Source organism: Schistocerca cancellata, chromosome 4 (assembly GCF_023864275.1).
Source record: "Schistocerca cancellata isolate TAMUIC-IGC-003103 chromosome 4, iqSchCanc2.1, whole genome shotgun sequence".
Classification (NCBI taxonomy): Eukaryota; Metazoa; Arthropoda; class Insecta; order Orthoptera; family Acrididae; genus Schistocerca; species Schistocerca cancellata.
Window position 1 is genome coordinate 177,337,512 of NC_064629.1, and position 27,480 is coordinate 177,364,991.

The window sequence follows — 27,480 nt, forward strand, 5'->3', positions numbered from 1 at the left end:
GTATAGGCTTTCATGTGAAAATAAAATTATTGAGATATCTTAGCACATCTTTTTCTAATTTCAAAATGGTACTTACTTAAAAAACACGCCTCGTATAACGAGGTACTCGTAGAGTGCAGGGCCGCAAGCTCAATCTTTATTAATGCTAATTTGAAAGAATTATGTTAACAGTTATGACAGAAAAATATTAGCTGCTAATGACTCACCATGTGCATCAATAGGGCGAGAGAAATTGAGTGTCTGGGAGGTGCTGAGATGAACCTTCTATGAAATGTATGTATTATACTTCACAAAATGGACATCGTCGAAATTCAACTAATGTACAAAAAAAAAAAAAAAAAAAAAAACATTGATTTGTACCACGAACACCCACAGTGATCACAAAGGTTCGCACCATCAAGATTGAAGGCAAACTCTTGGGAGTTACAAACCGTGCAGGACGTTCAACTAGGTATCCACTCTTAAAGAATGCATGTAGAATCATGTTGGTGTAACGGCGTGATGAGAACTGATGGAATGGCATGCAACCGAATGAGAAACAGTCTGTTGTGGTGCTTATCGTGAATCTGGCTGTCCTTTAGGGCTTAGCTGCAGATAGTGGGATAACATGTTTTATAGACACAGAAAAAAAATATCCAGAAGTTGAATTCGTTCAGTGGTTCCAGGTGGTATCAACCGCAACGTCACATACTTTTCAGGAGGCATACAGGGTGCGTCAAAAAAAATGTATACATTCTTTGAAGCGTCATAGAAAAATTATTTCCCGTTCTACAATGTTAAATTTCTGGAAATGGAATGCTTAAAGTTCAATTGGAAAAATAAATGTACTTTGCAAATGTGATTAATGTTCAAACTGGTGGCCTTCAGCATAAATACATTTCTGAGTACGAGTCACCACTGATTCCGTACATCGTACCAAACTGTCCAATGAGATTTCTGTGCACACTGCCTGAATCTCATTCCAAAGTGTGTCCAAGTTACATGGTTTACGTTTGTACACCTCATCTTCTACTGTGCCCCATAAGAAGAAATCCAGCGGCGTGAGGTCTGGAGAGCGTGCAGGTAACTCGATTGGTCCCCTGTATCCTATCCACTGGCCTGGCACATTGTGATCCAGGTATGCTCGTACGTCCCTGTGATAGTGCGGCGGGGTGCCATCTTGTTGGAAATAAAACTCATCATTACCGTATAACGCACGAATGGCAGGGAATATGGAGTCAGCAAGCATTGTTAAGTACGTTTCTCCAGTAACCTTCAAAGCGGAAAGGCCCAATGAGTCCCTTGCAGACAAACCACACCACACATTTACACCAGGCAAATTCACAGCCTTTTCAACTGTAATGTGAGGATTATCTTCAGCCCAGTACACACAATTGTGCCTATTGACAGTTCCATTGAGTTAGAATTGGGCTTCATCCGACCAAATTATGCTACCCATAAATTCCAGTTCACGTCTCACCATCCCCTGAACCCATTCACAAAATTCTAACCTTCGATCTGGATCGTCGTCACTTAGCTGTTGCACCAGCCTTGGAATGTACACACGAAACTTACTTTCTTCAGAATGCGTAGCACACTACAAGCACTTACATTACTCTCACGTGCCGCTTGCCTTGAAGATTTTTGAGGCGAACGCTGAAACAGTTCCAAGACCGCAGTTGTGGAATCATCACTCACAGCTGTACGAGGTCGCCCTGATCGACCTTTATGCACATCACACAATGTTCCATGAATTTCGAATTTGTCTCGTAGACGTGTAATTGTTAACCTTGAAGGTGGTTCTGTACCATACTCACTTCTCCACTGTCTTTGAACCGCAGCTACATTCTCAAACTTCCAGTACCACTTAATTATCTGCTTCCGCGCTTCAAAGCTCAAACGCACGTCCGCCATGTTGCAGTGACGTCCTTGCCACTGCTGCCACCTATTGAAGAAACATAACATTACTTTCTCACAGATATTTAACCTTGTAGAACGGGAAATAATTGTCTATGACAGTTCAAAGTGTGTATACATTTTTTTGATGCACCCTGTATTTTGCCCTAAAGGAGTATGAATTTTTACGAAGACGAAGAACCAAGCAAAATCAAGTTATTTTGACCAGCTACTGGCCAAAGGCAGTACTCATACCATGGTTGTAGTTCTCTTACGCCCATTTTCCTGCTCTTGCTTGCTCTGACGTAAATATATCCCACTGGCCTTGCAAGATGACGCACGCAAGAAACAATCGTACGGGGCAGAGCACCTCCAACTTCTTGGAGCACAATAAATAACTTCCTAGTCAATGTACCACCAGATTAACAGAAGACGTAATTGTATACGAATGAAACTTCCTGGCAGATTAAAACTGTGTGCCCGACCGAGACTCGAACTCGGGACCTTTGCCTTTCGCGGGCAAGTGCTCTACCATCTGAACTACCGAAGCACGACTCACGCTCGGTGCTCACAGCTTTACTTCTGCCAGTATCTCGTCTCCTACCTATGGTAGAGCAGCCAGGCTCTATGGTAGAGCACTTGCCCGCGAAAGACAAAGGTCCCGAGTTCGAGTCTCGGTCGGGCACACAGTTTTAATCTGCCAGGAAGTTTCATATCAGCGCACACTCCGGTGCAGAGTGAAAATCTCATTCTGTATACGAATGCTTTAAGGCATTGATGTTAACGAACTGCCTGTTGGCTTCTGTCTCGGGTTCTTTGGCCGATGTTCGTCTGATGATTTTTCTGTTGTTTCGTGGGGAAAAGTGGCTGGTATTGTCAAAGCTTCACCCTCCACTGTTGGTGGTGGACTTTTTTCTTGTTGAATCAACAAGCTAGCAACCATGGGAATATTAAAATGATCCCCACTTTCATCACAGGAATGGAGGACTGCAAATTAAACTTCTAAATATAGAAAGTAGACCAAATGAAACAGAAACTATTCCAACGTATGTCACTGATACGCTTAACAAGTTTAAAATTAAGGACAAATGTGTGGCGTTTGGTGCTGATAATTGCAACACAATGTTTGGTGGCATTAAAAGAGGTGATGGAAATAATGTATTTGCTAATCTAAAGAGGGTACTTAACAAGGTATTGGTTGGAGTGGGATGTCCTGCTCATGTTCTTAATAACTGCATTCAGCACGGAAGTGACCTCCTTGAAATTGACTTACAAGGATTGATAATGAAAATATATATTCATTTTTCGACATACACTGTCTGTGTAGAGTCACTAAAGAAATTTTGTGATTTTGTCGAAATAGAGTACCGACAACTTCTCAGCCATAGCAAGACTCGATGGCTGTCACTATTTCCAGCCATTCAGAGACTTACAGAGATGTTTCCCGCTCTGAAATCCTTCTTTCTGTCAAAAAACAAACCTCCAACAGTTCTAAAGAATTTTTTATGGACCCTATCAATGAGCTCGCAGTGGTTAGACACTGGACTCGCATTCGGAAGGACGACGTTTCAATGCCGCGTCCGGCCATCCTGATTTAGGTTTTCCGTGATTTCCCTAAATCACTCCAGGCAAATGCCGAGATGGTTCCTCTGAAAGGGCACGGCCGACTTCCTTCCCCATCCTTCCCTAATCCGATGAGACCGATGACCACGCTGTCTGGTCTCCTTCCCCAAACCAACCAACCTATCAATGAGCTATACCTATGGCATATCCAATATTTAGTTGGCATTTTTCATTATTGTTTTAGTATCTTAGAAAAGGAAGAAAACTCCCTTATCGATGTCATGAATGTACTGTATTTCCTTCCTGGTGTTCTTCAGCACAGAAAAGATGAAAATTTTGTAACTTTGAGTGTGAAAGAAAGATCGTTTCAAATGGAAAATGATGGTTATGCTTTGAAGGATTTTAGGTGCCATGTTGGTACCCTCTATGAAGGATGTTTGGAGTACCTGAATATGTGGATGGAACCACTTCGTGAATTTTCTTGTTTTAAGTGGCTCGATTTTTCAGATATATCGTGGTCTTACTGTGGTGTCACCGCCAGACACCACACTTGCTAGGTGGTAGCTTTAAATCGGCCGCGGTCCATTAGTACATGTCGGACCCGCGTGTCGCCACAGTCAGTATTTGCAGACCGAGCGCCACCACACGGCAGGTCTAGAGAGGCGGACTAGCACTCGCCCCAGTTGTACGACGACTTTGCTAGCGACTACACTGACGAAGCCTTTCTCTCATTTGCCGAGAGACAGAATAGCCTTCAGCTAAGTCCATGACTACGACCTAGCAAGGCGCCATTAACCATATCTGATTTGTATAGTCACGAGCGATGTACCACAATGATAGAATAAAAGTTAAGTATTAACTCAGCTTCGTAATTTTCTTTATAGCATTAATTACGTATCCTGTTCCAGAATTCACGCCAGTCGGCGTGAGTTGACGCGTGCCCTTTCGGTATCTCCGCCTTGTGTCTAGACTGTCTTGTCTAGACACAACATAAACTGGCGACGAGGATGGGATCCAGTTTATGTTGTGTCTAGACAAGACAGTCTAGACACAAGGCGGAGATACCGAAATGGCACGCGTCAACTCACGCCGACTGGCGTGAATTCTGGAACAGGATACGTAATTAATGCTATAAAGAAAATTACGTAGCTGAGTTAATACTTAACTTTTATTCCATCATTGTGGTACATCGCTCGTGACTATACAAATGAGACTATCTCCAGATATGGTTAATGGCGCCTTGCTAGGTCGTAGTCATGGACTTAGCTGAAGGCTATTCTAACTGTCTCTCGGCAAATGAGAGAAAGGCTTCGTCAGTGTAGTCGCTAGCAAAGTCGTCGTACAACTGGGGCGAGTGCTAGTCCGCCTCTCTAGACCTGCCGTGTGGTGGCGCTCGGTCTGCAAATACTGACTGTGGCGACACGCGGGTCCGACATGTACTAATGGACCGCGGCCGATTTAAAGCTACCACCTAGCAAGTGTGGTGTCTGGCGGTGACACCACACTTACGTGGAAGACTCAATCAAATTGTTGTTGAATAAATATATTAATATTGATGATGAAAAGCGCTTTGATCAGTTTTCCAGTTTAAAAAAATTCATAGCCACATATGATGGAAAATCAGAACCGGCCCATAAGAAGTGGTAGCAGTGAGGAACACTTTAGCGAGTTAATTAAAATTGCACAATTCTTCTTCGCGTTGCCAGCCCATAATGCTTGGGTGGAGAGGTTGTTCCCCTGAATAGAGGCACAGTGGACAAAGGAGAGAAATAGACTCACTATTGACACTGTAAAGGGGATTGCAATGGTGAAATTTAATTTTAGAAATTTTGAATTGCAAGAACTTTTTTAAATATTTGTGTCAAGAAAGGGAACTTTTAAAAAAGACTTAGTCAAATGAACAATACGTAGGTGTGTGAGATGTGTGTAATGTTTTTATTTTTTTCCTTATGTAATAAATTTAAGAAATAGAAAGTGTCCTCTTTTTTCATCCTAAAATATGGAAAATGTTCTCTTTTCGACATTCCGAAATCTGATAACCCTATTGTTGATGTTATTTTCGTATTTGTGTATTTCTATAGCTTCTCTGAACAAGCGTATGTGATAGCTCTTCTCTACGGTTAGAACCTCCGTGTCGGTGAATTTTACTACGTGGCCGGTCTCACACAGCGCGCGCTCTGCCATGGCCGATTTCTCCATCTGCCCCAACCTGCAATGTCGCTTGTGTTCCGTAATCCTCATGCTGATTGATCGTCCAATCATTCCATCATAAACTTTTCCGCATGTGCATGGTAGGAGGTATATTTCCGGCATTGCAAGTGGGTTCCTTTTATCCTATGCCGATCTGAGACACTCTTTGATCTTCTTTGTCGGTCTGTAAAGAGTCTTTACGCCATCTTTGCGCAATATACGGCCGATTCTGTCCGTCACTCTGGGAATGTATGGCAGAAAGGCCATACCTGACATTTCTTTTTCTGTCGTGTCACTTCGCCGAGTGTTTGACTGTTATATTTCTAATATAACTTGTGGAGTAACCATTGCTCCTCAGAACACTTTGCAGGTATTGCATTTCGCGTCTGAGATGCTGCGACTCATATATTCGTCTTGCTCGCGTTACTAACTTATTAATCATGCCTGTATTCTGGCTAGGGTGGTAATCTAGAAATGGTAGTTTCTTGTCCTTTTCTATTTCCATGGTATTTTATGTTGACATGGAGGCTGTTCAAGTGTCTTACGAAGTCACCGATCTGTTCCTCACCATGGTTCCACACAACGAAGGTATCATCGACGTATCTGTACCACTCCTTAGGTTTGCAAGGTGCCAAGTCCAGCGCCTGTGCAATATATACAACATTTTCTCATTTGAGTGTTCTGGCTTGTATAACCACATTCAACTCGTTATGTTTACTTTATGTATGCTTCAGCTTTTTGGATTGTGCACATCTTTCTTTGTGTTTTTGTGAATGTGTCAGAATGTCTCTCGCCAGGCCTTCTATTCAACTGAGTTTTCCTATGCATACAACTGTTTCTCCCTCCCTTGTACCCCCCCCCCCTCTCTCTCCCTGTATGTGTGTGTGTAATTTTTTTACCTTTGTTTGGGTGTGTGAAGGTGGTGCTCTTTTTTATTTTTGCGTCCACCTTTTTAACAGTTTTAGACATTTGCAGGTAACACGAGAAAAGAACATTGTGAAACGATAGTGGAAGATTTCTAGAGAGGAGATCCATCTGACATTTGTAGCTGCAAAGAGAACAATGGCGAAATAAACTGCCTGACAAAAAAGTAAAGTTCGCAGAAGATGAGGAGGAAATTAAACCTTATGGGTTGAGTGGGTATGTGACGTTATTAGTGTGAATACAAAATCCAGTTTCATTTACAAAGAACTTGCTAATATGACTCAACACATCAGCATGATGTTGCACCCCATCTGGTCTGGAGGCATGCACTGATTCGATTGGGAGGGATGTCACGGTCTGTTGTCCTCTCTCCTGACGCAAGATAACGCAGAGCTGTTGTAACTACTCCTCGATATCCTGGATGCTGGCACTGGGGGCACTGGGATGGAGATAATGTCCGAGCTTGGTCCTCCACATTTTCTGTAGAGGACAGACTTTGGGGTCCTGCTGACGACAGGGATACCTCAACAGCCAACAGACAGTTCATAGAGATATATACCATGTGTGGACGAGCATCGTAGCGTTCATACATGGCACCACGATACTGTTGCAAGATGTCCTGATGTAACACTGAGCCGTCAGAGTTGCCTCAGTCACTATCATCCGTGATCTGCAGCTTCACACCATGACGTTGTTATACTTACTTACTTATTCTTGCCACACAAACTGCAGCCGGTCCTTGGCTTCACTCAGTCCAGCCTCCCACACTTTCCTGTCATGTGCATCTTCATCTCCCCGACCCATTATCCTTCCATCTCATTCTCGGCCGTCCCAGTGGTCTCTTTCCTTCAGCTTCTCCATCCATTACATCCTTTATTACCGTGTTCTCCCCTCTCCTCCTCACATGCCCATACCATCTTAGTCTCTTAATTTTCACACTCGCTACGACGTCAGGCAGTATGTCTAATTGTCTGACTTCACTGTTTTTCCTTATTCTCCACTGTTCATTTTCTTTCACTGGTCCATATATTTTTCTCAGTACTTTATTTGCAAAAGTGATGAGTTTTTTTCTCTGTTTACTTTCTCAGGGTCCATGTAACACCGTTGTTGTGCTTCTCCAAAACTGTGGCCTCTATCCAGGTGGTTGCCATACTCGCCACCAAACAACCTTCAGCTTGAAATACCGTTGACTGATACTGATGTAAAGCTAGGTTCCATCTTAAGCAGTTACGTTAACTTCATCAGAAGAAAGGTAACTCGCATCTGCAGGGAGATGAAATTCTAGTTCGGCCAACGTGGAGCTCGAACCTAAGACACTGAGGTTAAAAGTCTCACGGTCTACCTACTTTCTTTCCCCTCAATTCTCCCCTCACAGCCAATCCATACGCTCAGCTTTTTGCCTTCTTTGGCTAGCTTTAGGTTTTTTAGTGTTGAAAATGTATAACATAATGTAATACTGCCCCTCTCTCGACGAAACCTTCCGGATCGCCGTCTCCGCCGGCATTGGTAACTTCGTGTCTCTTCACTGTCTGATATTTGCCGGCCGTTGTGGACGAGCGGTTCTAGGCGCTTCAGTCTGGAACCGCGCTGCTGCTACGGTCGCAGGTTCGAATCCTGCCTCGGGCGTGGATGTGTGTGATGTCCTTAGATTAGTTAGGTTTAAGTAGTTCTAAGTCTAGGGGACTGATGACCTCAGATGTTAAGTCCCATAATTCTTAGAGCCATTTGAAACATTTGTCTGATATTTCTGGTGTCTCGTCGCAGTTTCTACCGGCGTCCAGCGAAACTGTAATGGTCGACTTCTCAGGCTACCTTGTCTTCACTCCGGTGAATTTCCGTCGTGTTATTGTGCCGTTCTCCTTCCTGTTCTTTCCACAGTCGTTTTCTATAACCTTTACGCTCTCCAGTTCGTTAGCGGTTCCATAATGACTTTTATGAGAAAGTTTGAGTATATATTTCTGTAATGTGGGATTCGTTGAAGTCGATAGAGCTGTGTTTTCAAAATTCCCGTACACTATGTTCCATATTGGAGAGAATATAATATATTGCCTGTCGTTTCCGCCAATTGATGGCGTTTCTCTTCGCGTTAGAGTAAAGATCATCTTCCGGGAATAATTGACTATTAAGGGTTACTGCGTGTGGTGACTTATGTTGGAGAAATGCTAAGAGGTGCTGACTGCTTTCCATATTTCATGCGCCTTTCTACATACAAATTCCCGGCCGCGGTGGCCGAGCGGTTCTAGGTGCTTCAGTCCGGAACCACGCGACTGCTACGGTCGCAGGTTCAAATCCTGCCTCGGGCATTGATGTGTGTGATGTCCTTAGGTTAGCTCGGTTTAAGTAGATCTAAGTTATAGGGGACTGATGATCTCAGATGCTAAGTCCCATAGTGCTCAGAGCCATTTGAACATACAAATTGGTGTTCATCAGTATCTCGCTCGTGACAGGTTGCAGAGAGAGGGCACTGTGCCAAATATATTGATTGCAATCGCGAATTTGTAGGGAGATTCCTACTGACCACATAATACCACAAGGCCCTCGCACTCTTTAGCAATTGTGGGCGACGGATGCTTTTGCATATCGACCTCCCGGTACTTATTTTCTTGGCGCGCGCCGTGATCAGATATTTTTACACTACTCGGATTGTGGCAAGCTGCGTCTCAGGCATTCCCCTGCTGGTGTAGCTGTATTGAATCAGACAATATTTCAGATGTCATTTGGTATGTGGTCAGGTCATTTGGTATGTGGTGAACGTACACTTGTACTGCAGGGTTGGCAAGCATTATTTAGTTCAATAAAAAAGTGACGATAATATTTGGTGAATGCCTCCACCGTATTGTATGTGGAAGTTATATACAGAGCCCTTGTTTGTATGTACGTCAAAAATGGCTCTGAGCACTATGGGACTTAACTACTTAAACCTAACTAACCTAAGGACAGCACACAACACCCAGTCATCACGAGGCAGAGAAAATCCCTGACCCCGCCGGGAATCGAACCCTGGATGTATGTACGTCACTGAAGTTAAGTCCGCTTACTGCAGTTGGAAGAGTCAACGTATTTGACCTTGAAAATGTGGCCGCAGTTGACACAGTTTACTTTAGATACGAGATAAACGTTCACCAAGGCCATCCGTTGTAGTTCGTCCAGGGATTAGAGGCTATGTTGACATATACAGGCGCATACTTTATTAAGTAAATCTTTGTAATTGACTGCCAACGGCCTTGCCGCAGTGGTAACACCGGTTCCCGTCAGTTCACCGAAGTTAAGCGCTGTCGGGCTGGGCTAGCAATTGGATGGGTGAACATTCGGTCTGCCGAGCGCTGTTGGCAAGCGGGGTGCACTCAGCTCTTGTGAGGCAAACTGAGGAGCTACTTGACTGAGAAGTAGCGGCTCCGGTCTTGGAAACTGACAAACGGCCGGGAGAGCGGTGTGATGACCACATCCGCATCCAGTGATGCCTATGGTCTGAGGATGACACGGCGGCCGGTCGGTACCGTTGGGCCTTCATGACCTGTTCAGGAGGAGTTTAGTTTTTTTTTTTTAATTGACTACAACCATGCATCGACTGTCTCGAGTGAATTTCACTGCCAGGCACTTCATGACCGTGATCTCCTTTATTTGTCCTTGTACCGGAGCTCCCAGTTTGTGGGCAATATTCAGGACACCGGACTTCATCACATTTGAGTTAGCTCCCGCTAGCTTCCTATACTGCTCTACTGTGCTCATCGCCGTTTGTATATGAGTGGTGATTTTGACTAGTAAGGCCACGTCATCTGTGCAGGTTCGAATCCTGCCTCGGGCATGGATGTGTGTGACGTCCTTAGGTTAGTTAGGTTTAATTAGTTCAAAGTTCTGGGGGACTTATGACCTTAGAAGTTGAGTCCCATAGTGCTCAGAGCCATTTGAACGAGTCCCTGGAGTTGTCTGTCCAACGTAGTTAACAGTGCCTCAATGGCTGTAGCAGAAACCGTGCAATTGCCTTGGGGCATCCTTGTCTAACTGAGCTATTGACTGTTATCGACCCAGCAATTCACCGTTTATCAATACTGTGAAATGCGAGTTTGGGAGAAACCGTACAATGATTGTGACGCAACGTTGTGGGAAGTTCATTGCCTGTATGGTCTTCAGTAAATACTCGTACTTTATCCTGTTAAAGGCTTTGTCAAAACCTAACTTAACGATGGCGCACGGGATGCGACAGGCGGCCGCTATGGCGATTATGTCGCAATAATCACTCAGGGTATCGTGAATGCGGAACTCTTTACCGACACTGGTTTATTTCGGGACTGTGACTGTGTTCATTACTGGTTTCAGCCTCCCAGCTGCAATCTTAGCAAATACCTTTTAGTCACTGTTTAGGAGGGTTAACGGACGGTAATGTTGTGAGGATTTATCCATTGGCGTTTTAGGCTCAAATGGTTCAAATGGCTCTGAGCACTATGGGACTTAACGTCTATGGTCATCAGTCCCCTAGAACTTAGAACTACTTAAACCTAACTAACCTAAGGACAGCACACAACACCCAGCCATCACGGGCGTTTCAGGAACCGGTATGGTCATGCACACGCTAAATTTTTTTGACATGTCGTTGTTTGGGTCCATCAATTCCTGCCATGTACAAGTTAGTTTCTGTAACACTTGATGTTTTAATTTGCTATATAACTTCCACCAGTGTACCATCTGGCGCGGGTGAGTTGTTCTTTGGCATTTCATCAGCTCATCGTCCACTTCCTCCTCCGTCAATTCAACCTGCAAACTACACTACTGGCCATTAAAATTGCTACACCAAGAAGAAATGTAGATGATAAACGGGTATTCATTGGACAAATATACACTCCTGGAAATGGAAAAAAGAACACATTGACACCGGTGTGTCAGACCCACCACACTTGCTCCGGACACTGCGAGAGAGCTGTACAAGCAACGATCACACGCACGGCACAGCGGACACACCAGGAACCGCGGTGTTGGCCGTCGAATGGCGCTAGCTGCGCAGCATTTGGGCACCGCCGCCGTCAGTGTCAGCCAGTTTGCCGTGGCGTACGGAGCTCCATCGCAGTCTTTAACACTGGTAGCATGCCGCGACAGCGTGGACGTGAACCGTATGTGCAGTTGACGGACTTTGAGCGAGGGCGTATAGTGGGCATGCGGGAGGCCGGGTGGACGTACCGCCGAATTGCTCAACACGTGGGGCGTGAGGTCTCCACAGTACATCGATGTTGTCGCCAGTGGTCGGCGGAAGGTGCACGTGCCCGTCGACCTGGGACCGGACCGCAGCGACGCACGGATGCACGCCAAGACCGTAGGATCCTACGCAGTGCCGTAGGGGACCGCACCGCCACTTCCCAGCAAATTAGGGACACTGTTGCTCCTGGGGTATCGGCGAGGACCATTCGCAACCGTCTCCATGAAGCTGGGCTACGGTCCCGCACACCGTTAGGCCGTCTTCCGCTCACGCCCCAACATCGTGCAGCCCGCCTCCAGTGGTGTCGCGACAGGAGTGAATGGAGGGACGAATGGAGACGTGTCGTCTTCAGCGATGAGAGTCGCTTCTGCCTTGGTGCCAATGATGGTCGTATGCGTGTTTGGCGCCGTGCAGGTGAGCGCCACAATCAGGACTGCATACGACCGAGGCACACAGGGCCAACACCCGGCATCATGGTGTGGGGAGCGATCTCCTACACTGGCCGTACACCACTGGTGATCGTCGAGGGGACACTGAATAGTGCACGGTACATCCAAACCGTCCTCGAACCCATCGTTCTACCATTCCTAGACCGGCAAGGGAACTTGCTGTTCCAACAGGACAATGCACGTCCGCATGTATCCCGTGCCACCCAACGTGCTCTAGAAGGTGTAAGTCAACTACCCTGGCCAGCAAGATCTCCGGATCTGTCCCCCATTGAGCATGTTTGGGACTGGATGAAGCGTCGTCTCACGCGGTCTGCACGTCCAGCACGAACGCTGGTCCAACTGAGGCACCAGGTGGAAATGGCATGGCAAGCCGTTCCACAGGACTACATCCAGCATCTCTACGATCGTCTCCATGGGAGAATAGCAGCCTGCATTGCTGCGAAAGGTGGATATACACTGTACTAGTGCCGACATTGTGCATGCTCTGTTGCCTGTGTCTATGTGCCTGTGGTTCTGTCAGTGTGATCATGTGATGTATCTGACCCCAGGAATGTGTCAATAAAGTTTCCCCTTCCTGGGACAATGAATTCACGGTGTTCTTATTTCAATTTCCAGGAGTGTATTATACTAGAACTGACATGTGATTACAGAACAACCACCTCTGGCCGTAATAACGGCCTTGATACGCCTGGGCATTGAGTCACACAGAGCTTGGATGGCGTGTACAGGTACAGCTGCCCATCCGGCTTCACACGATACCACAGTTCATCAAGAGTAGTCACTGGCGTATTGTGACGAGGCAGTTACTCGATCACCATTGACCAGACGTTTTCAATTGGTGAGAGATCTGGAGAGAGTGCTGGCCAGGGCAGCAGTCGAACATTTTCTGTATCCAGAAAGGCCCGTACAGGACCTGCAATAGGAGGTCGTGCATTATCCTGCTGAAATGTGGGGTTATGCAGGGATCGAATGAAGGGCAGAGCCACGTATCGCAACACATCTGAAATGTAACGTCCACTGTTGAAAATGCCGTCAATACGAACAAGAGGTGACCGAGACGTGTAACCAATGGCACCCCATACCATCACGCCGGGTGATACGCCAGTATGGCGATGACGAATACACGCTTCCAATGTGCGTTCACCGCGATGTCACCAAACACGGATGCGACCATCATGATGCTGTAAACAGAACCTGGATTCATCCAAAAAAATGACGTTATGCCATTCGTGCACCCAGGTTCGTCGTTGAGTACACCATCGCAGGCGCTCCTGTCTGAGGTGCAGCGTCAAGGGTAACCGCAGCCACGGTCTCCGAGCTGATAGTCCATGCTGCTGCAAACGTCGTCGAACTGGTCGTGCAGATGGTTGTTGTCATGCAAACGTCCCCATCTGTTTACTCAGGGATCGAGACGTGGCTGCACGATCCGTTGCAGCCATGCGGATAAGATGCCTGTCATCTCGACTGCTAGTGATACGAGGCCGTTGGGATCCAGCACGGCGTTCCGTATTACCCTCCTGAACCCACCGATTCCATATTCTGCTAACAGTCATTGGATCTCGACCAACGCGAGCAGCAATGTCGCGATACGATAAACCGCAATCGCGACAGGCTATTATCCGACCTTTATCAAAGTCAGAAACATGATGGCACGCATTTCTCCTCCTTACACGAGGCATCACAACAACGTTTCACCAGGCAACGACGGTCAACTGCTATTTGTGTAGGAGAAATCGGTTGGAAACTTTCCTCATGTCAGCACGTTGTAGGTGTCGCCACCGGCGCCAACCTTGTGTGAATGCTCTGAAAAGCTAATCATTTGCGTATCACAGCATCTTCTTCCTGTTGGTTTAATTTCGCGTCTGTAGCACGTCATCTTCGTGGTGTAGCATTTTTAATGGCCAGTAGTGTAGTTTCCTCTGCCTGGTCGATCGTGCAGGTTATACCCGACAGTAGGCCTTCCATCGCCGCCCAGTACAGAGGCGTAGCAGAACAGAGCGTGTCATAATATCGCTTCAGCTCAGCTTTAATCTCTTGCTGTTGCATCGGGATTCGTGCGTCTGCCATTCGTAAATCAGTGACGAGCTTCGTGCAGCTACCCATTCACTGCTTAATCGCCTGATATATTGATGGTTGTTCGGTTTGGACACCGTTTCGTTATCGCTCTGTAATCTGGCACAATTCTAATTTTTTTCGTGTTAACATTGTAATCGTGGCCTTTACCCGTTGTATTTTCTGGTGAGTGTCGACGACCGACGCCTCTGTCCGGAAGAAGTCACGGAGGACCTGGAAACAAAACATAAAAATTCACTGTACGTTTGTACCATTCTATTCTCTCACTGGAATGTCTCATGAGGACCTTCCTGATCGGCAGTTTTGCACAATTTGTTGAAATGGTCAAATGTGTGGAATCTTATGGGACTTAACAGCTAAGGTCATCAGTCCCTAAGCGTACACACTACGTAACCTAAATTATCCTAAGGACAAACACACACACCCATGCCTGAGGGAGGACTCGTACCTCCGACGGGACCTTGCATAATTTAACCATCGCCCTAACGCTGATGTATACTGAGGAAACTTCCTTTCACAAACTGTCCATGTCGTGTGAAATATTTCATGCCATTCCGGTTCGTCCAAATGCGAGGCGTTTAAATTCCAGTATCCTCTCTCACGGTACGTCTCTTGTCTTTGGAGATTGACTGTACAAATGTACGGCGTGTGAACATAAAAAACTGTCAACCATATCTCTGGCTGTAAAATTTCGTGACTTAAGACTGGTGTCACGTAAATCCTGTCAAGTCTGCTTGCTGAATGGTTGGTGATGTGCTTAAATCTTGGCAGATCGCCATTTTCGTGCTGCCAAGTATCAATCAAACGTATGTCTCGACGATAGTAACTAATTCCCAGCTATTGTTAAAATGCGATACCTGGTCTGTTGATCTTTCGGGGACAGACGCCACAGTAGTCACCCCCCAAGCTAATGCGGTCGTAAGTGCCAAAGAATAAGGGGGCCACTTCTTCATGGAAAAATTCCACCCTTGTACGTCTACTACCAGAGCCTGAAGAAGCGTTAACGTAGCGTGTGTCCTGCATGGTGAGCGCAACACTTCGGACTGGTGCCAGGTACTTCACGTCTTTCGTGACAATTCCTTCCTTTGTAAGTACTGCTGTCCCAAGGGCTGTGTGAAATTATTGGACGAGTGAAGGCTATACAGGGTGGTCCATTGATCGTACCACGCCAAATATCTCACGAAATAAGCGTCAAACGAAAAAACTACAAAGAACGAAACTTGTCTAGCTTGAAGGGGTAAACCAGATGGCGCATTGGTTGGATCGCTAGATAGCGCTGCCGTAGGTCAAACGGATATCAACTGCGTTTTTTTAGAATCTGGCAACGTGTTTTGTGACGTCAGATGCGCAGAACGAACCTAAACTCGGCCGCCGTCATAAATGACGCGCACTTTAGATCCTCTTCCTAGGCCTGTGAAGGATCTAGTGCTGTTCCCTAACTGCTACAACGTTAAGTCACTGGTAGTGTCGACATTTGCGAGAGGCCAACTTCTTCTCCCGCCGGTAATTGGGCCACCCTCGTGCGCACACATTCACATCGTACATGTCCTTCCTTCCCACATCCTTGAACACGTTCGGGGCTGCCCATCGTACACTGCGATCGCTCTGTATCCGTAGATGTCAATATATGAGGAGACATGTCGCTGGAGGTCAATCTTAACCTGGTTCAAATGGCTCTGAGCACTATGGGACTCAACATCTTAGGTCATAAGTCCCCTAGAACTTAGAACTACTTAAACCTAACTAACCTAAGGACATCACACACACCCATGCCCGAGGCAGGATTCGAACCTGCGACCGTAGCAGTCCCGCGGTTCCGGACTGCAGCGCCAGAACCGCTAGACCACCGCGGCCGGCAAATCTTAACCTGTCCGACAACGTTTAGGACGGAGACGGTTTGAAAAATCGTTCATTTTTCCGCTGTGTTCCTCTATAAGCATTTAGAACTAAATTGATTTGCTCTGGAGTCACTTCGAAGGGAAATAGTTCAAAGATCCTCATGTGTTTGATCCCGAATCCCGCCATTTCAGCTGTTATTTCCTCCACATTCCACTCACAATGGTTGAATTTAAATCGTCTTTCCGTTGAGGCTATGACCCTTTCACAGTGTTCTGCGTCTGTAGTCTTCACATGCGCCATGTGGCTAGCTACACTATATGATCAAAAGTATCCGGATACCCTCAAAAACATACGTTTTCGCTGTTAGGTGCATTTGCCACCTACTGCCAGGTACTGCATATCAGCGACCTCAGTAGTCATTAGACATCGTGAGTGGGCAGAATGGGGCGCTCCGCGGAATTCACGGACTCCAAACATGGTCAGATGATGGGGCGTCACTTGTGTCACATGTCTGTACGCGAAATTTCCACACTCCTAAACATCCATAAGTTCACTTTTTCCGATGTTATAGTTAAGTGGAAACGTGAAGGGACACGTACAGCACAAAAGCGTACAGGCCGACCTCGTCTGTTGACTGACAGACCCGCCAACTGTTGAAGAATGTGTAATAGGCAGACCATCACGCAGGAATTCCAAACTGCATCAGCATCTACTGCAAGTGCTATGACAGTTAGACGGGAGGCGAGAAAACTTGGATTTTATGGTCGAGCGGCTGCTCATAAGCTATACATCACGCCAGTAAATGCCAAACGACGCCTCGCTTGGTGTAAGGAACGTAAACATTAGATGATTGAACTGTGGAAAAACGTTGTGTGGAGTGACGAATCACGGTACACAATGTGGCAATCCGATGGCAGGGTGTGGGTATGGTGAATGTCCAGTGACCGTCATCTGTCAGCGTGTGTAATGCCAACAGTAAAATTCGGAGGCGTCAGTGTTATGGTGTGGTCGTGTTTTTTATGGAGGAGTCTTGCACCTCTTGTTGTTTTGCGTGGCACTATCACAGCACAGGCCTACACTGATGTTTTAAGCACCTTCTTGCTTCCCACTGTTGAAGAGCAATTCGGGGATTGCGATTGCATCTTTCAACGCGATAGAGCATTTGTTCATAATCCACAGCCTGTGACGGAGTGGATACACGACAATAACATCCCTGTAATACACTGGCCTGCACAGAGTCCTGACCTGAATCCTATAGAACACTTTTGGGATGTTTTGGAACGCCGACTTCGTGCCAAGCCTCAACGACCGACATCGACACCTCTCCTCAGTGCAGCACACCTTGACGAATGGGCTGCCATTCCCAAGAAACCTTTCAACACCAGAGTGAAAATATGCCTGCGAGAGTGGAAGCTCACATCAAGGCTAAGGGTGGGCTAACACCATACTGAATTCCAGCATTACCGATGGGGGGCGCCACGAACTTTTAAGTCTTTTTCAGCTATGTGTCCGGATACTTTTGATCACATAGTGTATCAACAAGTGAAACCTGATCGTTTTGTGAAAGCTAAGTTTGACTACATATTGCAAAACATCTCCACATTAAAATGCCTTGGTCTAGCATAGTGGTCGTCAAAAGTAAATTTCAGAGTGTCCTTACGGATCTGGGTTGGTATCGTTACGTCGATATTATGTCCAACATGTTCTATTAACCGCTCTTCTCACCAAGTATACTCAACACTAGCCTCGGCTCTAGGGCCCAATGGAATACTTTTAGGATGAGTTAGAACATCGACTTCGCTCTATACCCTAACGTCCAATAGCGCTACTTTCTCTGATTTCGGCTCATGAGGAAAAATAGGTTGCCATTTCTGCATAGACATTCAAACGCATCACTGAAAGTGTCCTTAGCAGTGTTCAAGCTGTCGTAAAGGCGTTAGGTGGACACAATCCATATTAATGACATCAGTAGTTGGTTGGGTATCGCCTGGGGAATGTTCATTGTAGCTGTTCTTCCTGGAAGTATATGCGTCAAAAAATTTTAGGTTGTGTTCTACTTCAATTCCACTGTAGCTTAAACAGTTTGTTATCATGTGCATAAATTAAAGTTAAGCGCGACAATGTTGGTTAAATAAATAATAGTGACAAGGTGCGCCAGATGTACATTACTGTGAATGGGGAAATGCTTAAAGGGTGCTCCCGTGACGATAATATAAGCTGTAAGTAATGTTAGAGTATCTATATGAGGTAAGGATCCCTGATGTGAAACAAGCTGAATGAAAGTTGCCAAGCAAAATGGTTTGTACGAAAATGTAAGAACCGTTGTTTCCATGAGTTATTATGTACGTTATCGCTAACACTGTGGGACAGGACAACCCGTCCAACAAATAAATGTACATCACGAGTGGTGGAGTAGGAAACTCCATTATAAGACATCCCACTTGATCAACCAGCTGGTGGTAGCTCAGCTCAATGCGCACAGTGTATGTCTTGCAATTGGACACCATCTCGGCGAGTAGCATGTCACTTATACGGGGTGTGAGTGCAAAGTTTTAAGAATGGATCCACTGCTGCTTACTGGTTTGGTGGGCAGGTACACAGAGGGTGGGGAGTGAGTCATTGCCTTGTCCTTGAACGCTCTCTCACAGGAAACTGCATTTCCCTTATTCAGTTCGCTGTGGCAGCTGGTTGAGTGAGGGTGTGTTAGGGCTTGCTGTCGGATTCTGTCTGCGTGAAAATAGACATAAAAATGGAGCAACGAGTTTGTGTGAAATTTTGTTTTAAAACCGGGAAATCAGCTTCTGAGACTTACGAACTATTAAAAACAGCTTTTCGAGATAATTGCATGAGCCAGTCAAATGTTTTTGTCTGGTTTAATAGATTTAAAAATGGCCTGAATCATTTGAAGATGAACCACGGTCCGGCCTTCCTTCCACCTCAAAAACGAATGAAAATGTTATGAAAGTTCGGGACTTAGTGCGATCTAATTGTAGACTTACAATTAGGAGATGGCTGATGAACTTAATTTAAGTTTCTGTGGAGTTCAGTAAATTTTAACTGAAGATCTGAACATGCGTCGAGTGTCCACAAAATTCATTCCAAAAGTGTTGTCAAATGACCAGAGACAATACTGACTTGAAGTGTGCCAAGAAATGATTAATCGGACTAAAAATGGCCCAGATTTGTTAAATATGGTAATTACAGGTGACGAATCAAGGATATATGGATATGATACTGAAACCAAAGTGCAGTCTTCGCAGTGGAAGACTCCAGGTTCACCAAGACCAAAAAAAGCACGGCAAAGTCGGTCGAAGGTGAAGACAATGTTGGTATTTTTTTTTATTCTACCGGTATTGTGCATCATGAATTTACTCCTGGAGGACAGACAATTAACCAGGAATACTAAAAATGTGTCCTTGAGTGTTTGCACGAAAAGGTGCGGAAGAAAAAGCCTGCATTTTGGAAAGACAGGAGTTGGGTGCTTCACCATGACAATGCTCCACCTCATTGTGCCTTCTCCATCGTTGAATTTTTGACCAGTTTCAAAATTCCTGTGCTTCCACAACCGCCATATTCCCCTGGTTTGGCCCCTGCGGAGCTCTACCTGTTTCCTAAACTGAAATTTTCACTGAAAGTGAAGCGATTTGACTCGATTGAAGACATCCAGGCAAATACGGAGAGCATCCTTAACACACTTCAGGAAAAAAATTTCCAGGAATGTTTCCAAAAGTGGAAATACCGTTGAAGTCGGTGTTTTCAGTCAAAAGGGGACTATTTTGAAGGAGATGTATCACAGTAGCATGTTAGTACCACCATTGAACAATTACAAGCCCATTCTTAAATTTTTCCAATCACACCTCGTATTACTCAGTATTCCTGCCGGGGAAAAAGGACCTGCAGTTTAACGTGGAACCACTACAACGTGTCGTTCTTGGGGAATCTTCACATCATTGACAGATGAAGGATAGGTTAAGGGCAGACTGAAATCTTCTGTGGTCCGATCGGGATTCGATCCCGCGGCCTTTTGATGTTCAAAAAAAGGTTCAAATGGCTCTGAGCACTATGGGATTTAACATCTGAGGTCATCAGTCCCCTAGAACTTAGAACTACTTAAATCTAACGTACCTAAGGACATCACACACATCCATGCCCACGGCAGGATTCGAACCTGCGACCGTAGTGGTCGTGCGGTTCCAGACTGTAGCGCCTAGAACAGCTCGGCCACACTGGCCGGCTTTGGTGTTCAGGCGTGCTCTGTACCAAGAGACCTGACATTTACTGATTGCATTGGAACAGTAGCACAACGACGCAATGCTGAACTGACTCCGCTGTGACAGCAGTCACATCTCATTACTATAAGATCTGTGCTGTATGTTTTGGTGTGTGCATATTATAGGCTTCCTCATTGCTGTGCAGGTATTTTCCCTACAAAAAGGTATTTGGGTAAACAAGCCGAATAAATCATAATCACATGATTAGTTTGTAACGATCCACTAGACACCACTGGCCCCATATACCAAAATACTAAAAGATATTTCTCGACAACCTCCGACATTTTATGGATATAGTTCGCTTTTACCCTGTGTAAGTTCTGTAGCAGATCGGCTGCACTCTCGGGTCCAGTTAAACGATGGGAGGGACTCTCCATGTTATACAGTCACTCTAAAGAAACTTCTAAAGAAACAGAGGGTATTGCATAAGACGTGTAAAACAAAGGAAGGGGCTATAGGCAAATGCTGAATGAAACGTTTTTGGCTGTCAGTAGGCCAATGAACAAAGCCTTCAGCGACAACCGTAGCATAAGATTACCGAAGTATCTACCACAAAACCCAAACAAATTCTGCTCATATGTAAGGGCTGTTAGTAGCACCGAAGTTTGTGTACAGACGCTCATGGTCGTGTCTGGGAGTGAAGTTGAGGGTAGCAAAGCAAAAGCAGATTTACTTAACTCCGTTTTTAAACGTTCCGTTACAAAGTAAAATGCAGAGCTATTGTTCCAATTTATTCCTCGTCCCATTGCAAACAGGAGTGATGTAGATACTAGTATTAGTGTTGTTGAGAAACATCTGACATCGCTGAATTTGAACAAAGCTCCACGGCCCGATGGAATCCCTATCAGACTATATACCGAATTTGCGGGAGACGTAGCCCCTCTTTCAACTATAATTTACGATAGGGCCTCGAGCAAAACGCAGTGGCCAGTAATTGAAAGAAAGCAGGTGACACGCGTCTATACATATGGTAGCAGAAGTGATCCACAAATCTCATGTTTAGTAGTATCCTTCACATCTGTTCGTTGTAGAATCTTCAAAATATTCTTGGCTCGATCGTAATGAGGTGTCTCGAATAGAATGAGATCTTCTATGACAAACATCATGAACTTCGAAAACATTGAACATGGGATGCAACTCGCACTTTTCTCCCATGACGTCGAGAAAACCATGGATCAAGGTAGCCAGGTAGACGCATTTGACTCAGTACCACATCATTGTGTATGATCAAAACTCGATCGTATGGGGTGTCAAGCGAAATTTGTGACTGGATTGTGGATTTCTTGGTAGGGAGGACAACACATTTTCTTGGAAGGAGAGTCATCGAAAAATGAATTATTTTCAGGTTGCCCAAGGGAAGCGTCTTGGGACGGTGCTAGTGGCCGTACAGACTATATTAACAGCAACCTCAGACTTTCCTTAGATGATGCAGTTATCTGTAAGAAATACTGTCGAAAAAATCTGCACAGATATGCAGTCGGTTTTGTTAATACAAAGTATTTCAGAGAGGTAGAAAGACTGGCAGCTTGCTATAAACTTTCTACAATGTAAAACTGTGCACTTCACAAAACATAAAGCTGTAGTATTCTATGACTACAGTATCAACGATTTACAGTTGTAATCGCTCAGCTCAAACGAATACCTTGGTGGAACATTTTGTAGGGATGTGAAACGGAATGGTCGCTTAGGCTCAATGGTAGGTAAAGCATGTGCCAGACAACGGTTCATTATAGAGTACTAGGAAATTGCAATCAATCTAAAAAGGAGATTACTTACAAATCACTCATGCGATCCAACCTAGAATATTTCTCAAGTTGTGCCAAATAGGAGTATGGATGTAGGTTTAAGTATACTGCATGGGGATCGCATGGCGAAGGATTAGAATGCGATGTTTTTCCGTATTTTGTAAACAAGCAGTGAGAATGCGAACGTTTACCTTGCGAGAAAGCGTTCAAAAACCTTAACTGGCAGAGAAAACTAAAGGTAAGGAACTACCAACATTTTTAGCCCTGTATGTATATCTCTTCCAGAACTAAATGGCCGAACAATAACTGGCACAAGGGTACTAGAAGTCATTCTTCCCTCTACGCATTCGTGAGTTGAACGGGACTAAATTTTAAACTTGACAGTTATATGCAGAGTATGTGTACAGATTTAGACGCAGATGAAGAGCGCCTCCTTTTTGTAATAGAACAGTAGCTTCTTGGTCTCACTTTACAGTCACAAGCTGACGATTTGACAACGCCTTACATTCTCTCGGACTGCTGAAACACCCAATTCGTTGACACAAAGTACGCGCCATTTTTGTAATACTAGGTCAGAGTTGCTACAGCGGAAGGTTTAATTAGGGCAGCTCGACAACTCTGTATATAAATGTTGCGTATTAAGCCACGCAGTACCAGCTGACCTCGAAATACACTGAAGCGCCAAAGAAACTGGTTAGAGGCATGCGTATTCAAATACAGAGATATGTAAACAGATAGAACACTGCGCTGTGGTCGGCAACACCTATATAAGACGACAAGTGTCTGGCGCAGCTGTTAGATCGGTTACTGCTGCAACAATGGCAGAAAGCTGGCCGCGGTGGACGAGCGGTTCTAGGCGCTTCAGTCCGGAAGCACGCGGCTGCTGCGGTCGCAGGTTCGAATCCTGCCTCGGGCATGGATGTGTGTGATGTCCTGAGGTCAATTAGGTTTAAGTAGTTCTAAGTCTAGGGGACTGATGACCTCAGATGTTAAGTCCCATAGTGCTTAGAGGCATTTGAACCATTTGAACAATGGTGGATTATCAAGATTTAAGTGAGTTTGAACGTGGTGTTATAGTCGGCGCACGAGCGATGGGACACAGCATCTCCGAGGTAGCGATGAAGTGGAGATTTCCCCATACGACCGTGAAGATCAGGATTCGGGTAAAACATCGAATCTCCGACATTGCTGCGGCCGGAAAAAGATCCTGCAATAACAGGATCTACGACGACTGAAGAGAATCGCCCAAAGTGACAGAAGTGCAACCCTTCTACAAATTGCTGCAGATTTCAATGTTGGGCCGTCAACAAGTGTCAGCGTGCGAACCATTCAACGTAACATCATCGATATGGGCTTTTGGAGCCGAAGGCCCACTTGTGTACCATTGTTGACTGCTCGACACAAAGCTTTACTCCTCGCCTTGGCCCGTCAACACCAACGTTGGACTGTTGATGACTGGAAACATGTCTGGTCGGACGAGTCTCGTTTCAAATTGTATCGAGCAGATGGACGTGTACGGGTATGGAGACAACCTCACGAATCCATGGACCCTGCATGTCAGTATGAGGCTGTTCTAGCTGGTGGAGGCTCTGTAATGGTGTGGGGCGTGTGCAGTTGGAGTGATATGAGACCCATGATACGTCTAGACACGACTGTGACAGCTGACACGTACGTAAGCATCCTGTTTGATCACGTGCATCCATTCATGTCCACTGTGCATTTAGACGAACTTGAGTAATTCCAGGAGGACAATGCGACTACCCACATCTCCAGAATTGCTACAGAGTGGCTGCAGGAACACTCTTTTGAGTTTAAACACTTCGGCTCGCCACCAAACTCTTACGGATATATGGACAGCCTTGCAGGTTTCATGGTGTCAGTTCCCTCTAGCACTACTTCAGACATTAGTCGAGTCCATGCCACGTCGGTTGCGACACTTTTGCTTGCTCGCTGGGGTCCTACACGATATTAGGCGGGTATACCAGTTTCTTTGGATCTTCACTGTATTTACCTGGGTCACACTGGAACCACTGAGCGACCGAAATACTGATTTTTTTCTCAGCACTTCGTGACAATGCAAACTGTCTAATCGATTCGCGCAGCAAGTAACAGATGATGGATATCTGTACTGATCGTTTCGGCGAGAGCGCACACCCCATGTGCAAAATTTGAACGCGTCCGTGAGGTGTTCGAAATGGAGAAGACAGTGACCAAAGGCAGTACACTCTTTTCGCCTCCAAGTTCGTCAGATTTCTCTCCCCCCCCCTTTTTTTTACTGTAGTAAAAACTGAAGGGTTAGACAGTAGCGGTACCTAGGAGGAACCACAACAGGTCACTGAAGACGCTATTGCTACCATACCTCAGATAGAATTTGTGGTACTTTCATAAATTGTGCATCAACGTCAACTGAACATTTGCAAACTCTCTTGTTCCTTAACTGAGGTAGATTATCTACTGTAAACATTTTCTGGGCCAGTGTTATTTTGGCCAGCCTATGGGTATTTTCAAAGAACTCAAGAAGGGTCAGAGAACCGTTTGTTTATCAGTCTCCTTACGTTTCTTTCAGCTGGAGAAAACAAGTGATATCTACAGGGTGTATCATAACCCATAGAAAAAAATGTCACATGTGAAAGTGTACGATTATACAAGCAGAAACGTTGTTCAGCAAATGAGCTGTTGGCGAAAATGTGTAGTTACGAGCCTCCACTGTCTTCAGTATCAAATGCTGTCATAGTTAGTACAAAATATTATATTTTAAATGCAGACTTTTCGATTTAGTTCAAATGGCTCTGAGCACTATGGAACTTAACATCTGAGGTCATCACTACCCTAGAACTTAGAACTACTTAAACCCAACTAACCTAAGGACATCACACACATCCATGCCCACGGCAGGATTCGAACCTGCGACCGTAGCGGTCGCGCGGTTCCAGACTGTAGCGCCTAGAACCGCTCGGCCACTCTGGCAGGCCTTTCGATTAAGTCCCCATCTACTTTGTCTCATATTCCATCCATGGCCTATGTTAACGAGAAATGCAATACTATTTGAGCGCGTTAGACGTTACAGTTTATTGTATACTCATACCTTTTAAAGGAGGTCTTCCATGTGTCGTCCTCGCATTTCGATGCAACACTGCGCTCTTCTCTGCATTCAGTTACGAATCTTTCTAACACCTTCTATCATCTCGTAAATTTTGGCAAGATTGTAGAGTTGGCTGCTCCAGTTCTTGAATACCATTAACAGCAGACTGTACACTTCACTTCTCGGATGAACCCACACGGAAAAGTTGAAGTGGTTCAGCTCATGTCATCTTGTAGCCCAAACCTTGCTCGACGCACCCATTCCCATCCAAATGGTTTCAAATTTCACCCATGACCTACCTCCACAATAAATTTTTTATTTGAAAACCCGTAAAGCTTTATAAATAAAACAAATATTAATAACATTTTATATCTTTATTTTTCGTGTTTACATATTTAGTTTTCAACATAGCCACGCTGGTAACGAAAATATTTCTCGCAACGAGAGACCTGTTTGTGATATAGTCAGTGTAGAATGCTTGATTTTTTTTGACAGAGCCTCATCACCGCTTTTGCTTGCACCGCTTCATCACTATCAAATTTAAGTCCTCGAAGGTGTTCTTTACGTCTTGGAAACGGATGAAAATCGGATGGTGCCAAGTCGGGAGCGTGTGGCGGATGATCGATGAGAGTGAACCCAAGGCGTCTAATTGTTGGAGATGTCGTAGCGCTCGTGCATGTTCTAGCATTGTCATGTTGAAGGAGAGAGCGCTCCATGTTTGGACGAACTCACGCACCGACATACGAGGTGCATTCAAGTTCTAAGGACTCCGATTTTTTTTCTCCGGACTGGAAAGAGATAGAAATATGCGCATTGTTTTAAAATGAGGCCGCGTTCATTGTCAATACGTCCCAGAGATGGCAGCACCGTACGGCAGATGGAATTTTACCGCCAGTGGCGAGAATGAGAACTATTTTAAATACTTAAAATGGCGACGTTTTCCTTACTTCAACAGCGTGCAATCATTCGTTTTCTGAATTTGCGTGGTGTGAAACCAATTGAAATTCATCGACAGTTGAAGGAGATATGTGGTGATGGAGTTAAGAATGTGTCGAAAGTGCGTTCGTGGGTGCGACAGTTTAATGAAGGCAGAACATCGTGTGACAACAAACCGAAACAACCTCGGGGTCGCACAAGCCGGTCTGATGACACGATCGACAAAGTGGAGAGAATTGTTTTGGGGGATCACCGAATGACTGTTGAACATATCGCCTCCAGAGTTGGCATTTCTGTGGGTTCTGTGCACACAATCCTGCATGACGACCTGAAAATGCGAAAACTGTCATCCAGGTGGGTGCCACGAATGCTGACGGACGACCAAGTGGCTACCCGTGTGGCATGTTGCCAAGCAATGTTGACGCGCAACGACAGCATGAATGGGACTTTCTTTTCGTCGGTTGTGACAATGGATGAGACGTGGATGCCATTTTTCAATCCAGAAACAAAGCGCCAGTCAGCTCAATGGAAGCACACAGATTCAACGCCACCAAAAAAATTTCGGGTAACCGCTAGTGCTGAAAAACTGATAGTTTCCATGTTCTGGGACAGCGAGGGCGTAATCCTTACCCATTGCGTTCCAAAGGGCACTACGGTAACAGGTGCATCCTACGAAAATGTTTTGAAGAACAAATTCCTTCCTGCACTGCAACAAAAACGTCCGGGAAGGGCTGCACGTGTGCTGTTTCACCAAGACAATGCACCCGCACATCGAGCTAACGTTACGCAACAGTTTCTTCGTGATAACAACTTTGAAGTGATTCCTCATGCTCCCTACTCACCTGACCTGGCTCCTAGTGACTTTTGGCTTTTTCCAACAATGAAAGACACTGTCCGTGGCCGCACATTCACCAGCCGTGCTGCTATTGCCTCAGCGATTTTCCAGTGGTCAAAACAGACTCCTAAAGAAGCCTTCGCCGCTGCCATGGAATCATGGCGTCAGCGTCGTGAAAAATGTGTACGTCTGCAGGGCGATTACGATTTCGGGTGAGTAGTTAATTAGAAAAAAAATGGGAGGCCTTAGAACTTGAATGCACCTCGTAGTTACGTTACCCAGCGCCATATTACACGCTAAAATAGGGAGCCTTCTAACGTCAGATGGTTGCAAATATGTAGACACGAAAAATAAAGCTGTAGAATGTTAATAAAGTTACGTTCATTTAAAAAGCTTGAAGCGTTTACACATAAAAAATTCGGAAGCATTACTGTTGAGGACGCTCTAGCACAATATGCACTACTGGCCATTAACATTAAAATTGCCACATCAAGAAGAAATGCAGATGAT

The 27,480-nt window shown here is 45.3% G+C and overlaps 1 protein-coding gene and 1 pseudogene across 1 annotated transcript in view; both read left to right on the top strand.

Moving 5' to 3' along the window:
* The window catches only part of LOC126185214 (serine-rich adhesin for platelets-like), a 504,218-nt gene that overhangs the window by 232,229 nt on the left and 244,509 nt on the right, over window positions 1-27,480 (top strand). The gene's annotated exons all lie outside the window — the stretch shown is intronic.
* LOC126185683 (5S ribosomal RNA) lies at window positions 9,767-9,884 on the top strand (annotated as a pseudogene).